This window comes from Octopus bimaculoides, chromosome 3 (assembly GCF_001194135.2).
Source record: "Octopus bimaculoides isolate UCB-OBI-ISO-001 chromosome 3, ASM119413v2, whole genome shotgun sequence".
NCBI lineage: Eukaryota > Metazoa > Mollusca > Cephalopoda > Octopoda > Octopodidae > Octopus > Octopus bimaculoides.
The window spans coordinates 108,228,743-108,240,875 of NC_068983.1; the positions used below are offsets into that span (position 1 = coordinate 108,228,743).

Sequence of the window (12,133 nt, forward strand, 5' to 3'; positions counted from 1 at the left end):
CAGATTATGTAATGCTTAAACATTTTTAAGCTCATTTATGTTATATAATATGATATATAATATAATATAATATTATAATATTATATAATATAATATGTTTGGCGTTAGGAAGGGCATCCAGCTGTAGAAACTCTGCCAAATCAGACTGGAGCCTGGTGTTGCCATCCGGTTTCACCAGTCCTCAGTCAAATCGTCCAACCCATGCTAGCATGGAAAGCGGACGTTAAACGATGATGATGATGATGATGATGATGATGATATAATATACAACTAAAAATCAGAATAGGTTATGGATTTCTCAGAATACCTCAACTTATGACAAATAAAATGAAAAATCAACAAAAACAATCTTTCTCTTCTTGACTGACGCCCAAAGTAATACCTCAACAGATGTAAACAAAAATTATGAATGACAAAACTTATCAAAATATCATATTGCACTTTTAGTATTAACTTCTGAATCAAGGTGGCAAGCTGACACTTGATCAAGGCATCACTAGCACACCAGGCATGCTTAGTGACGTTTCTTCTGACATCATGCTCTGAGTTCAAATTCCACCAAGGTCAGCTTTGCCTCTCGTCTTTTGGGGGTTGATAAAATAAGTACCAGCTGAGCACTGGAGTTGATGTCATCGATTTACCTCCCCTTCTTCACCACTGAAATTAATGGCCTTGTGCCAAAATTTGAAACCAATATCAACTACTAAATTCTAATAACATGATAGATTAAATTGTTTAAATGAAATTGAGAATTCAATTGCATGCTGAGAAGATTGATAGATTAAAGCGAAAGTACACTGAGTAAACATGAGTAACAGTCATAGAGCACCACAACTTCTGAATAAGTCTGGACAATAACATCACAAACACATAACAGATCAGAGAACAATTTGTATCAAAGAACATCAGCTAATTCTCTTGGTGAAAAATAGAAATTATGAAAAACAGAAACTTCATGCAACATTTTGCTTAAATCATGTCCAGATATAAGTAAATGTCTTGATGTTGTCACAGCTAGCAGTATTATTTATATCAATGAAACTGAATGGCAACTATACAGAGATGAATGTAGTAGAGAATAATATGATATGAATCAATGCAACTGATTTACAACAAAGGAAACCTGGTGACTTTGTTGATGATGCTAATAACCATTCAAATACACACATTGATTACCAATAACCAAACCCAGTGAGATCCAGTCACTATGCCTTTTGCTAGTCATTAAATGATATTGAAAGATGTCTATGAGAAAAACCAATTATTGATATTTTTGCTTTGTGGTTTTGTTTTTAGGATATCCTAGTTAAGTAGTTAATCTGCATTTTCTAGCAGAGAATAATATCCTAAGAAACACTCAAGCTAATGTGGGAGCAGCCCTTAATTGGTCCTGCAATCTGCTAGAAATAGCAGCTTAATCACTCTCCAATCACACACTAGTTTATAAATAAAAATGAAACACATATTAGATAAACAATGTTCTCCAATATATATTACGCCAGAGAAAAAAGATGGAATTGTCATGGTTGGATCATACTTGATTAATCAGCAATGATCTGCACAAAATAATGACTTAAATAAAACTGTTGGACTTTTAATGGGGGACTATTAAACTTTTTATAATAAAGATTGGTACTCTAACATAAAACACTTCAAACTACTATAATTATGATTACAATGATGGTGGTGGTGGTTGTCGTTGTCAGTGGTAGTGTTGTTATCATTGTCATTGTCATGCTTGCCTCTGCTACCATCATGACAATGATGATCATCATCTGGATGCAAATTTTTTGCATGCTGAGATTGACATTAAATAGAAAAATGAAATTAAAAATTTAATTTCATGCTGAGAAGATTGGTATTTCTAATCAATAGAATATTATTTTATGCTGTGATCATGAATAGAACTGTGAGACAACAATATAGTTTGATTTAGTACCTAATACGTATTTAAAAATGATATGATTCAAAGAAAGTAATACACATTCAGTTAACTGCCTGTATTAAAAGAAATATAATTTGAATTGCAATTTTTTTTTTTTAATCTATAAACTATAAGTACCAAATTATAAAAAAATTACAACAGTTAGTCATCAGTTAATTTCAAATTTGATTTATATTACAGTTTCAAATTGTAATTTGAAACTGTGATCTATATCACAGTTTCAAAAAGCATTTAATTTGATTCAGTCTTTTTAAAATCACTTTAATCAAAATCAACTAAAAATTTCTCAGATATATTGAAACAATTATGACTAAAAAAAATTAAAACCAAAAAAATTTTTAAAGAAAGTTATGGTAGCTTAAATTCATGTGCCAGCTTGTCAGTAAGGAATGTATTTGTTGTTTGAACCATGCTTTGACTTCCTTCCAGCCAATAAGTATTATTTTTATAACAAGTAATTTTGAAATTATATTCGTATACTAAAATATTACAATATACCTCCAGATTGGAAACAGTCAGTAGCTGTTTTAGTGATGATAGAAAACTTATAAGTTGATGGTAATAGGTATGAGTTATTCCTAATCTATGCACAAACATAATCTTGAAAAAATAGATAAAAATAATTCATTCAACAAATGGTTACCATCAATAAAAGCACACATGTCAGTTGGAATTCATTGAGAAATGTTTTCTACAGCCAGATACTCTTCCTGCCACCAATTTTCATCTGTTTCCAAATAAGATAATATTTTCCCCATGACTAGACATGTTTTCACAGAAGATTGGAAACAAAGAACTTAACTTGAATAATGCATGATGCTTGTTTATAACTCTGAGATGTCAAGATCAATGAGACAGTTACATGCATACACAAACACACACACGCACAAATACATCTGATGGGTTTCTTTCAGCTTCTGTCTATGAAATTTACTCACAAGGCTTTGGTTGGCCTGGACTTATAGCAGATGACACTTGCTCAAGATTCCATGCATTGGAGTTGTACATGAAAACCATGTGGTTAGGAAGCCATATCTGCACTTTCTCATCTATAAAAACATAAGATGTTAAATGTTGCTGAAATGTCAATAAATGCAAAGAAAACTCACCTAGGATTATGTCAGACACTATCTAACCATAACATCTATGCAACAGTATTGTAGATCAATTAGTCATTGCTATTCATAAACCCAAGTTTATACAGATAATTTAAATTTCAAAATGAACATTCGAAACAATTTGCAACACATAATCTTGTCTGGTAACAAGAAAATAAGAGATGATAAAATCAAGTGATACCAATTTCTGAGTATAAACTAGTTAACATATACCAGAAAAATCAGTGAGCAAAAATATAAAAATTCTAATATGAAAATCCTTTCAATTATTTTTCAAAATATAGCAAGCAACAAAGATTTGTTGAGATTCCAGATGAAATAAGGCAAATATTTTATTAAAAAATATCTTCTCAAATATCATACCACTTTCTGAAGTCAGTAATGCATAAATATCAAACAAATGTTCTTTTACTCTTATTATTTTTTTTACAGGTTTGTTAGACGATTGAGGTGCAACTTTCAAGAAGTATAGTCAACAAAATTACTCCCAGTATTTGCTTGATATTTGTTTTATAGACCTTTGGGTGATAAAATATGAAGCCAACATGGATAGGATTTGAACTCAGAATTTAAAAGGATGTAACCAAATACTTTGGTGTTCAGCCAATTCTAACATCAACTGCTCCAGTAAAAATGAATGGTTGAAATATTTGGAAAGTGTTTTTTATAAATGGTTTAACATTTTAACAGAGTCAATAATGAGTGGATTAGCTTCAAGTGTGTACATAATTTATTGGCTAATCCTCTACTTGTTGCTCAACTATACTATACATAATATGATTATTCCTAATATAATGAAATGGAAAAACTTTGTCAAGGCCCTTTATTGTCAGTCATAATATCAGCAAAGTCTTTTAACTATGGTTTGGCAGAAGTATTTTCTACAATGGTTTTTGATTTTCTGAAATGGTAGGCCACATGCCAACTCTACTCCAGACCATCCCAAAGTACTTACCTTGATTCTTGCTATGTCTCATCCCACAAACACCAAACTTAATACTTTCCCTAATCATTTCTCCTAAGGGCTATAAATTTCCATGTTACCCTTGTTTCTCCGTGAATATTAACACCGAGCACATTTGTCAGAATAGGCATGGAGGTTGAGGCTGCAAAGCTCTTGTGAGTTGCTTATCTAATTAGTAATAAATAACTGGCAGAATTTAAACCATGAGTGATTAGCAATATTAACCACACAACCAGCTTACTTCATGTAAAGCTGCATAATCTTAAACTAAAATACAAATCAAATATATTAGTTTTTCAGTGAAAGTAAAGTATTATCTAGCTTTAATTTTATATAAAAGATTTTCCATTATACACATGTTAAATCTATTTCTTTAGTCTTAGAATCCTATCTTTTAAGCATAAACTTACAGAATTATTTCTTAACCAAAGCTACAAAAAAGAATTTTAGCTTAGAGCATTTCCAAACTATTCGCAGTGTTCATTCCAGATGAATAAAGACTACTTTGAGAATGAACATTGCCTCTTTTTACATCATTCTAAAGTAATCATTAAACACCTTCAGAAAAGAAAATTTTCTTATAGTGCCAACCTTTTACTACCATTAAAATGAATTATGTATATTCTAGTTTCTTTATTACTTGTATGGATAACTGAATCAATGGAAGGCTGGACAATCAGTTGGTAGGTCAGTGGTTCAGATGTTATTCTATTATACGTGTGGTCAAGACAACTCACAAATTGCTCATCTATTTTGCAGTAAACAAGAACCAAGAAACACGAACTACTTGTCAAAATGAACTAGCACCATCAGTTTACAGTAAAGAAGCCAACACCTTTTGGGAAAGTAACTCAGTTTCAGGTTAAGTTGACTTTGATAAAGATCATCAGTGAAGTCTCCAATGGATCATAGACTTTGATACTTTGTTTTTGTATACTCTTTTACTCTTTTACACATTTCATTCAATTAATTGTAGCCATGCAGGAGCACCACCTTTAGTTGAACAAATCAACCCCAGATCTTAATCTTTGTAAGCCTAGTACTTATTCTATCAGTCTCTTTCACCAAACTACCAAGTAATGGGGACACAAACACACCAAAATCAGTTGTCAAGTGATGATGGGGAGAACATATACATGTATACAAGATGGGCTTCTTTGAGTTTTCATCTACCAAATCCACTCTCAAGGCTTTGATCGGCCCAAGGCTATAGTAGAAGACACAGGATTGAACCTGGAACCATGTGGTTGGGAAGCCACACGTGCACCTATGTTTAAGTTTTTATAATTGTATTTAATTCTTTTGCTCTTTGCATATGAAACAATATTAAAATCATAGTGCTGTAACTAGCTATCACATTTTATTTACATTTTATTGTTAAAATTTTTTTATTATAAAAGAAAGCACAATCTCTTTTCCTTTTAAAGAATAATATTTTCAAGATATCTTGAAATATTTATGAACAATCAAAACAGAAGATAAGATGTCAACAGACAAAATTCCAGTTCAAAGAGAGTTAAACTGAAACCAACTATGCTAAGCACCTTACATCTGCCATACATAGGGTGATGAATCCATGATTTACTGCTGAGCATTTGAGCAGCTTTCTTTATACTGTAAGTTACTTCAAACTGAGCTTACTAGGGTTTCTCAAATACAAATTTTTGTCCAAACCTCATCCTCCTCATTTCAATGGAATATCAACCATATTAAATACATATAATTATTTTCTTAACTATCCAAAGAATTAAAACAAAAATTTTTATAAAGTTCTTCTTCTATTGAATTATTCAAAATTATTAAATGCATCTAACTCTCACAGGAAAAAAAATTTGTTTTCTGAAATTATATTTTTTCTACTAATCAAAAATTGAAAATACTAAATATGTATTAATAATTTACAAAAGAATGAGCTGATTAAGATGAATGCTAAAAGAATAAAAGAAAAATCAGCAAATATGTACAGTTGTAATAATGTTTAGAATGTAATATGAACATTTATCGCAGTGATCTAAATAAAGCTTACAATCATATGGTATTATGAAATCATTAATCTATTCAAGCAACAAGTAGAGGATTAGCCAGTAAATGATGTATATATTTTAATCTAATCCACTCATTATTAACTCTGTTAGGATGTTAAGCCATTGTTAGGTAAAGATTTATAAAAACACTTTCCAAACATTTCAAGCATTTATTTTACTTTAACAATAGTTTCAACAAAATAAAAGTATGCATTATCCTACTTGCTTATTCACCTGGAATAATGCAGAAAAATACCAGATCAAGTGACCAGGGTAATATTTTCCTGACATTTAAATCTCATTAAATCCGATTTGGTCATTTCTAACCCACTAAGTAAAAGTGAAAAAATAATAATTATAAATATCAGAATAAAATTGTTTTCATTCTTATAACATGAAATTATAAAAATATATTTCGTATTATAGTATCCCGCTGAATTACTACACTGAGGTTAGAATTCTTTAGTAATTAATAAACAGACTTTCACCTGCACTGTTACAGTTCTAATATGAAAAATGCAACAAGATTAGCATCAATATATTGGTTTCAAATTTTGGCACAAGACCAGCAACTTTGAGGGAGGGGTAAGGTTGACTACATCAATCCAAGTGCTCAGCAGGTACCTATTTTATTGACCCTGAAAGGATGAAAGATGAAGTAGACCTCAGCAAAATTTGAACACAGAATGAAATGATGGATGAAATGCCACTAAGCATTTTGCCTAGCATGCTAATGACTCTGCCGGCAGACCACCTTAATTACATCAATATATTAACTTGAGTAGAAATTACATATTTGTATTTCTAAAAAGCATGTCAAGGATATAGCAGAAGACTAAGACAAAGACAAATGCGTAATTACAATATTATCACTGTGTTCATAATAGTTATAAAACCATTGAAATCATTCTTGGTTTTCTAAATAATAACACATAAATATACTAGACTCTAGTTTCATAGACAAAACTTCTAGAGCTAGTTTCATTGGTTTCCAATGTAGAATGAGTTTTGGAAAATCTTAACTGATCTTCATAAGAGAGATTTATATCTAGAAATTAAAAAATAAATAATTAATTTAGCAAATGTATAGATTAAAAAAGTGAGCTGCTGTAATAGCAATGTTACAGTAATAGGAGTTTCAGTCAGAATTAGAAGCAACATAGATGCAAAAACAATTTAAATTTAACTAGTTAGTGAGTGATATTATGGAAGATTTTGCAGCTACAGTCCCTCTCCATGGAAAAAATGTTACGCAAAATAGCAAAGGTTAAGTTAAAGAAAAGTGATTATTTAACTCCTTAATAATCCATGTTAGCTGGGTAAGAAAATTATGGTAGCATGTTTATTTATTTCCATTGAGGAACAATCATCATAAAGTCAACAGAGTGCAAGGAGAGAGTAATAACCTAGTTGTGTTGTCCTTAATGATGTCTCACATCTATCATTCACTTTGGCTGCAAATTAATAAGACAAAAGAAAAAAGAAACTATGCAATTATCTAAAAAAGTTATATGATAATTAAGGCATACTGACTGTTCCATTACCAGAATGTAGGTTTCAAAGTATAACTGAAAATAGCCAGTAACTTTTGTCAGGTTGTTAAAGAACTGCTGAAGACTTTGCTTTCAGTGTTGTAAAAATGATAAAGCCCACTTAATGAATCCTATCCCTGAATGGCCAGACATAGAAGCTTGAAATACATACAATTGTTTAACATGAAATATCTGAACCAATAGTTAAATTGTAGATGCAGACATGAATCTAGTGTAGTAACATTTTCAAATATACATATAAGCAATTAGCTGTGTCCAGATTAATTTGTAATTTTTGGATCTTTTTTAAAACGGGGGCCACATTTTTCATTAATGTTTTACGTAGTGTTTTTGGTACCGAAAGACTTTCAAACTTTGTATACTTATCTATTTTGTGTTATAGAACAGAAAAATATTTTTGTATTCGAATTTATTTCATGTAAAAAATTGTCTTATTTCGATAATTTCCACCAATCACTGACAAGTATTCAGTTGTTTATATTTACTCCTTTGGCTGATTAAGCAGTGTAAAGCGTATTTAATTTCCATAGCTTCGTTTTCATTTTCTTTTTTTTTTTCTTTGTTTTATTTGTTTTTTTCTTTTTAAATTTGCTGTTTTACCCTAACCCTAACCCTATCACCGATAGAATTGTTTCAGAATCGTTTGTTTATGTAGTCGGCACTTAATGTATATCGGCTGAATGGACGTCAGTGATTGGTTGAAATTACAGAAATACGACAAATTTAACATGGAATAACTTAGGGATTTCTTTTTTTTTTAAAGAAGACTAAGAGAAAAAGATGTTTTATATGACACATTCTACCAGTGTTCCAAGTTTCAAAGTGTTTCGTTAATGAAAAATGTGGCCCCCGTTTTAAAAAAGATCCCAATTTTTCATTTAAGATCTAAATTTTGAAGTAATTTATTTAACTTTATAAGACAATTCAATCATAAAAACTATGTGTGTGTGTATGATATTAGTTTTAAATCCTAAATGAAAGTTATATGATTATCATATTCATGTTACTAGCATATCCACACTTAAATATTAACTGAACAAGTTCTGAAAATGAAACTCCAAGTCAGAGATTAGGAAACTTTGAATACGATATAAACAACACTCAGAGTTTAAGTAAAAACAAAGTCTAATGAAGATAAAGAAAGTATAAATCCATTAAATATGCTAAATGCTGTAATAGTAAGAACAAATTCCTAACATTAATGTTACATAATATTCTAATTATTCTAAGCTATTCTGTTACTCTTCCACATATTACTGACTTCATTAAACTCATTCCTCACCAAACTACTGGCAACTATGTCTGTATGTTTGGAAATTACAACAGCAGTGGCTTGTTTAAATCAAGCAGCAGTTGAAACATATAGATAATTCTATAACTTAAAGTCAATATGGTTTGTAAGAAAGCAGATCAATGAGTAATATCAAACAAAAACCTTCTTAAGTATGTGAATCCATTAATAGAAAAGGCCAGCTGTTTCCTAAACCTTCAGAACCAAGTCACTTTATTATCCTGTTTGAAGATAGATGAAAGTTTCCACTGAACTATAAGGATCTAGGCAAAGATTCCTGAGCATAAAGCATTATACTTCTTGCAATAAGTATGCAAAATATTTTATAAAGGACATCTTACCAAGACTGTGTTTACTGTGCTATAGTTCATATAACATTGTTTTTAAGGAGTAGAGTTGTTAGCACCATGCTAAACATTAGAGAAAACATGTGCTGAGTTTTCAGACCTCTAATCTAAGATATGCTTGACTTGATTCAACCAGCCTGGAACCAAGATCCTGATCATAATTTCTTTAAAGGCCTTAAGACAAGCAAGTCCTTCACTGCAACAAGATAATATTGTAGAACAAACAAGATTAAAAATATTAACTCATTCTACTGTATGCACAAGGCCTGAAATTTTGGTGGGAGGGGTTCTAGCTGAATTTCTGAATGGACAAAAGGCTAAAATCAACTTCAGCAGAATTTGAAGGCAAAACATGAAGAAAGTCAAGGGCTTTGTCTGATATGCTAATGATCTGCCAGCTCACTACTTTACATAATAATAATGGTTTCAAATTCTCAGGGGGAGGCAGAATCAATTACATCGACCCCAATGCTCAACTAGGATTTATTTTATCAACCCTGAAATGATGAAAGGCAAGGTCAACCTAGATGGAATTTGAACCCAGAATGTGATACTGGAACAAATGCTGCATAACATTTTGTCTGAAATGCTAACATATCTACCAGTGCACTTCCTTCAATAATAATAATCCTTTGTACTATAGGCACAAGGTGTGAAATTTACAGGGAGAAGGCTAGTTCATTACATTGACTCCAGTATTTGACTGATACTTATTTTATTGACCTTGAAAGGACAAAGTCAACCTCAGCAGAATTTAAACTCAGAACATAAAGATGAACAAAATCCTGCTAAGAATTTTGTCTGGCTTGCTTATGATTCTGTCATATCGTCACCTATAGTGATAATAATGATTTCAAATTTTGGCACAAGGCCAGCAAGTTCGCAGGAGGGGCTAAATTGATTACATTGACCTCAGTATTCAACTGGTATTTATTTTATTGCCCCCAAAAGAATGAAAAGCAAAGTCAACTTTGGCAGAATTGGAACTCAGAACATGAAACAAGATGAAATACCACTAACCGTTTTGCCCAGCATGCTAACAACTCTGCCAGCTCATCACCTTATAACAATATGAAAGATAAACAGCAGTTTATTTTTTCTGATAAGCCCTAATACTTGCAGATGTTACTAGTGGTTGTTTATATTTGCAAAAACATCAGTGCAATATAGTTTCTCCTCAAAGTGTAATAAGACGTTGTTTTCTTGTTTTTCTTTTTTTTTTTTTTTAGACTTTTTATTTTCTAAAACTTTAAGATGCCTATTTCAATTAAAAGAATATAATGAGCTCATAGAGAAATTTTATGGATCAATACCCATTATTTAGCACATTATTTACATTTTTTTTTTCTAGTTACAACCAAATTTCTTTTGACTACTTTTGATTACTTTTATGTACATCTTTTCATTAAAAAAAAATTTCTTCAACTAATGATCCTTCTAAAACTCTCTGAAAATTATTGATTCTGATTTCCTACCAATTCAGTGCTTATAATAAAAAAAAAAGATGCAGTAAACAATTTTGCAATTGCACTTCTCTGTTCAATTAAAATTTTAGATAAATCTCACTCGTTTTCACAAATTTTCTCGTAATAAATAAAGACCAAGTCTCTCTCATAAAACAGCAAGTGAAGCACTAAATCGTATTATACAAGCCTTGTCTGGTGACATTCAATGCATCAGTCTTTTTGCCCTCGTTACATCCAAATTAAACTAATAGCTCAGACAATAATGTCTGCTGAGCATGCACTGTTCAACTTACCCAAGCATTCTTTCTCAGCATGCTGCCCTATTTTATAGGAAAACATGTTTGAATTCACAATGTTATTATTGATTTAAAAACAACCCTTTCTGCCTGAATAGTCAATTAACATTATTAAATACTTTCACACAGATAATAGGTAATCTTATATGTTTCAATGAGAAGCAGAAGTTTGGAGTACTAAGAGATTCTGTTTTCTGTTAGAAGAGCATTTTGTCAAATGCATTTAGTTTTTCAGTGGAATGTATGAAACTGTGATGCAAAAGAAGCCAAGGTTACAAATCCCTAAAATACATGAGCGTGTAAACACACACACGTTCCCCACTCTCATTACTTTAATACAGGATATTAACACTCCAAATATTTACTTTTTAATCAGAAATTTCCTTATCAGAGGAAGGTAAAACAGTTTATATGGCGATAAATTTTGTTAATCATTTAAAAAAATATTCACATTTCACAACAGGACTAAAATGCTCCCAGAAATATAGATCATTTAGTGGAATTATTTGTAATTCAATAAAAAAAACTATTCATATAAATGTGTGTGTGTGTATTTATAATTTGTTAAGTCTATGTCCGGTCATATGTTCATATGTTTAGTTTCTTATGGTTTCCATCTACCAAGTCTACCCACAAGACTTTGGTTATCCCAGGGCTATAGTAGAAGACATTTACCCAAGATGTTCTGTAATGGAAATGAAACCAAAACTATGTGGTTGCAGAGTGAACTTCTCATTTACATAACTAAGCATGTGTTTGTCTGCATGTATAATTATTTACAAAAGTAGTCAAACACTATCTGAAGAATGGCTTGATACACTTAAGTTGAGTATTACATTTACTTCTACAAGGAAAATAGCTGACAGAGTTTCACCTCAGATGCTTTGCTTCACACTGTCTAACGAAGGCAACTGAGAGGAAACTTCAAAGTTGCTGTTTACTTCTACCTTCATCATCATCGTTTAACGTCCGCTTTCCATGCTAGCATGGGTTGGACGATTTGACTGAGGACTGGTGAAACCGGATGGCAACACCAGGCTCCAGTCCGATTTGGCAGAGTTTCTACAGCTGGATGCCCTTCCTAACGCCAACCACTCAGAGAGTGTAGTGGGTACTTTTACGTGTCACC

General features: G+C 31.4%; 1 protein-coding gene across 5 annotated transcripts in view; it reads right to left on the minus strand.

Moving 5' to 3' along the window:
* The window catches only part of LOC106874729 (uncharacterized), a 379,303-nt gene that overhangs the window by 342,892 nt on the left and 24,278 nt on the right, over positions 1-12,133 (minus strand). For 2 of the 5 annotated variants that reach the window (XM_052966439.1, XM_052966440.1), the window contains exon 2: positions 2,884-2,994. The exons of the other annotated variants lie outside the window; for them this stretch is intronic. The gene's annotated coding sequence lies outside the window, so the exon portion shown is untranslated. The remainder of the gene's footprint in view (positions 1-2,883; positions 2,995-12,133) is intronic. 5 annotated transcript variants of the gene reach the window in all.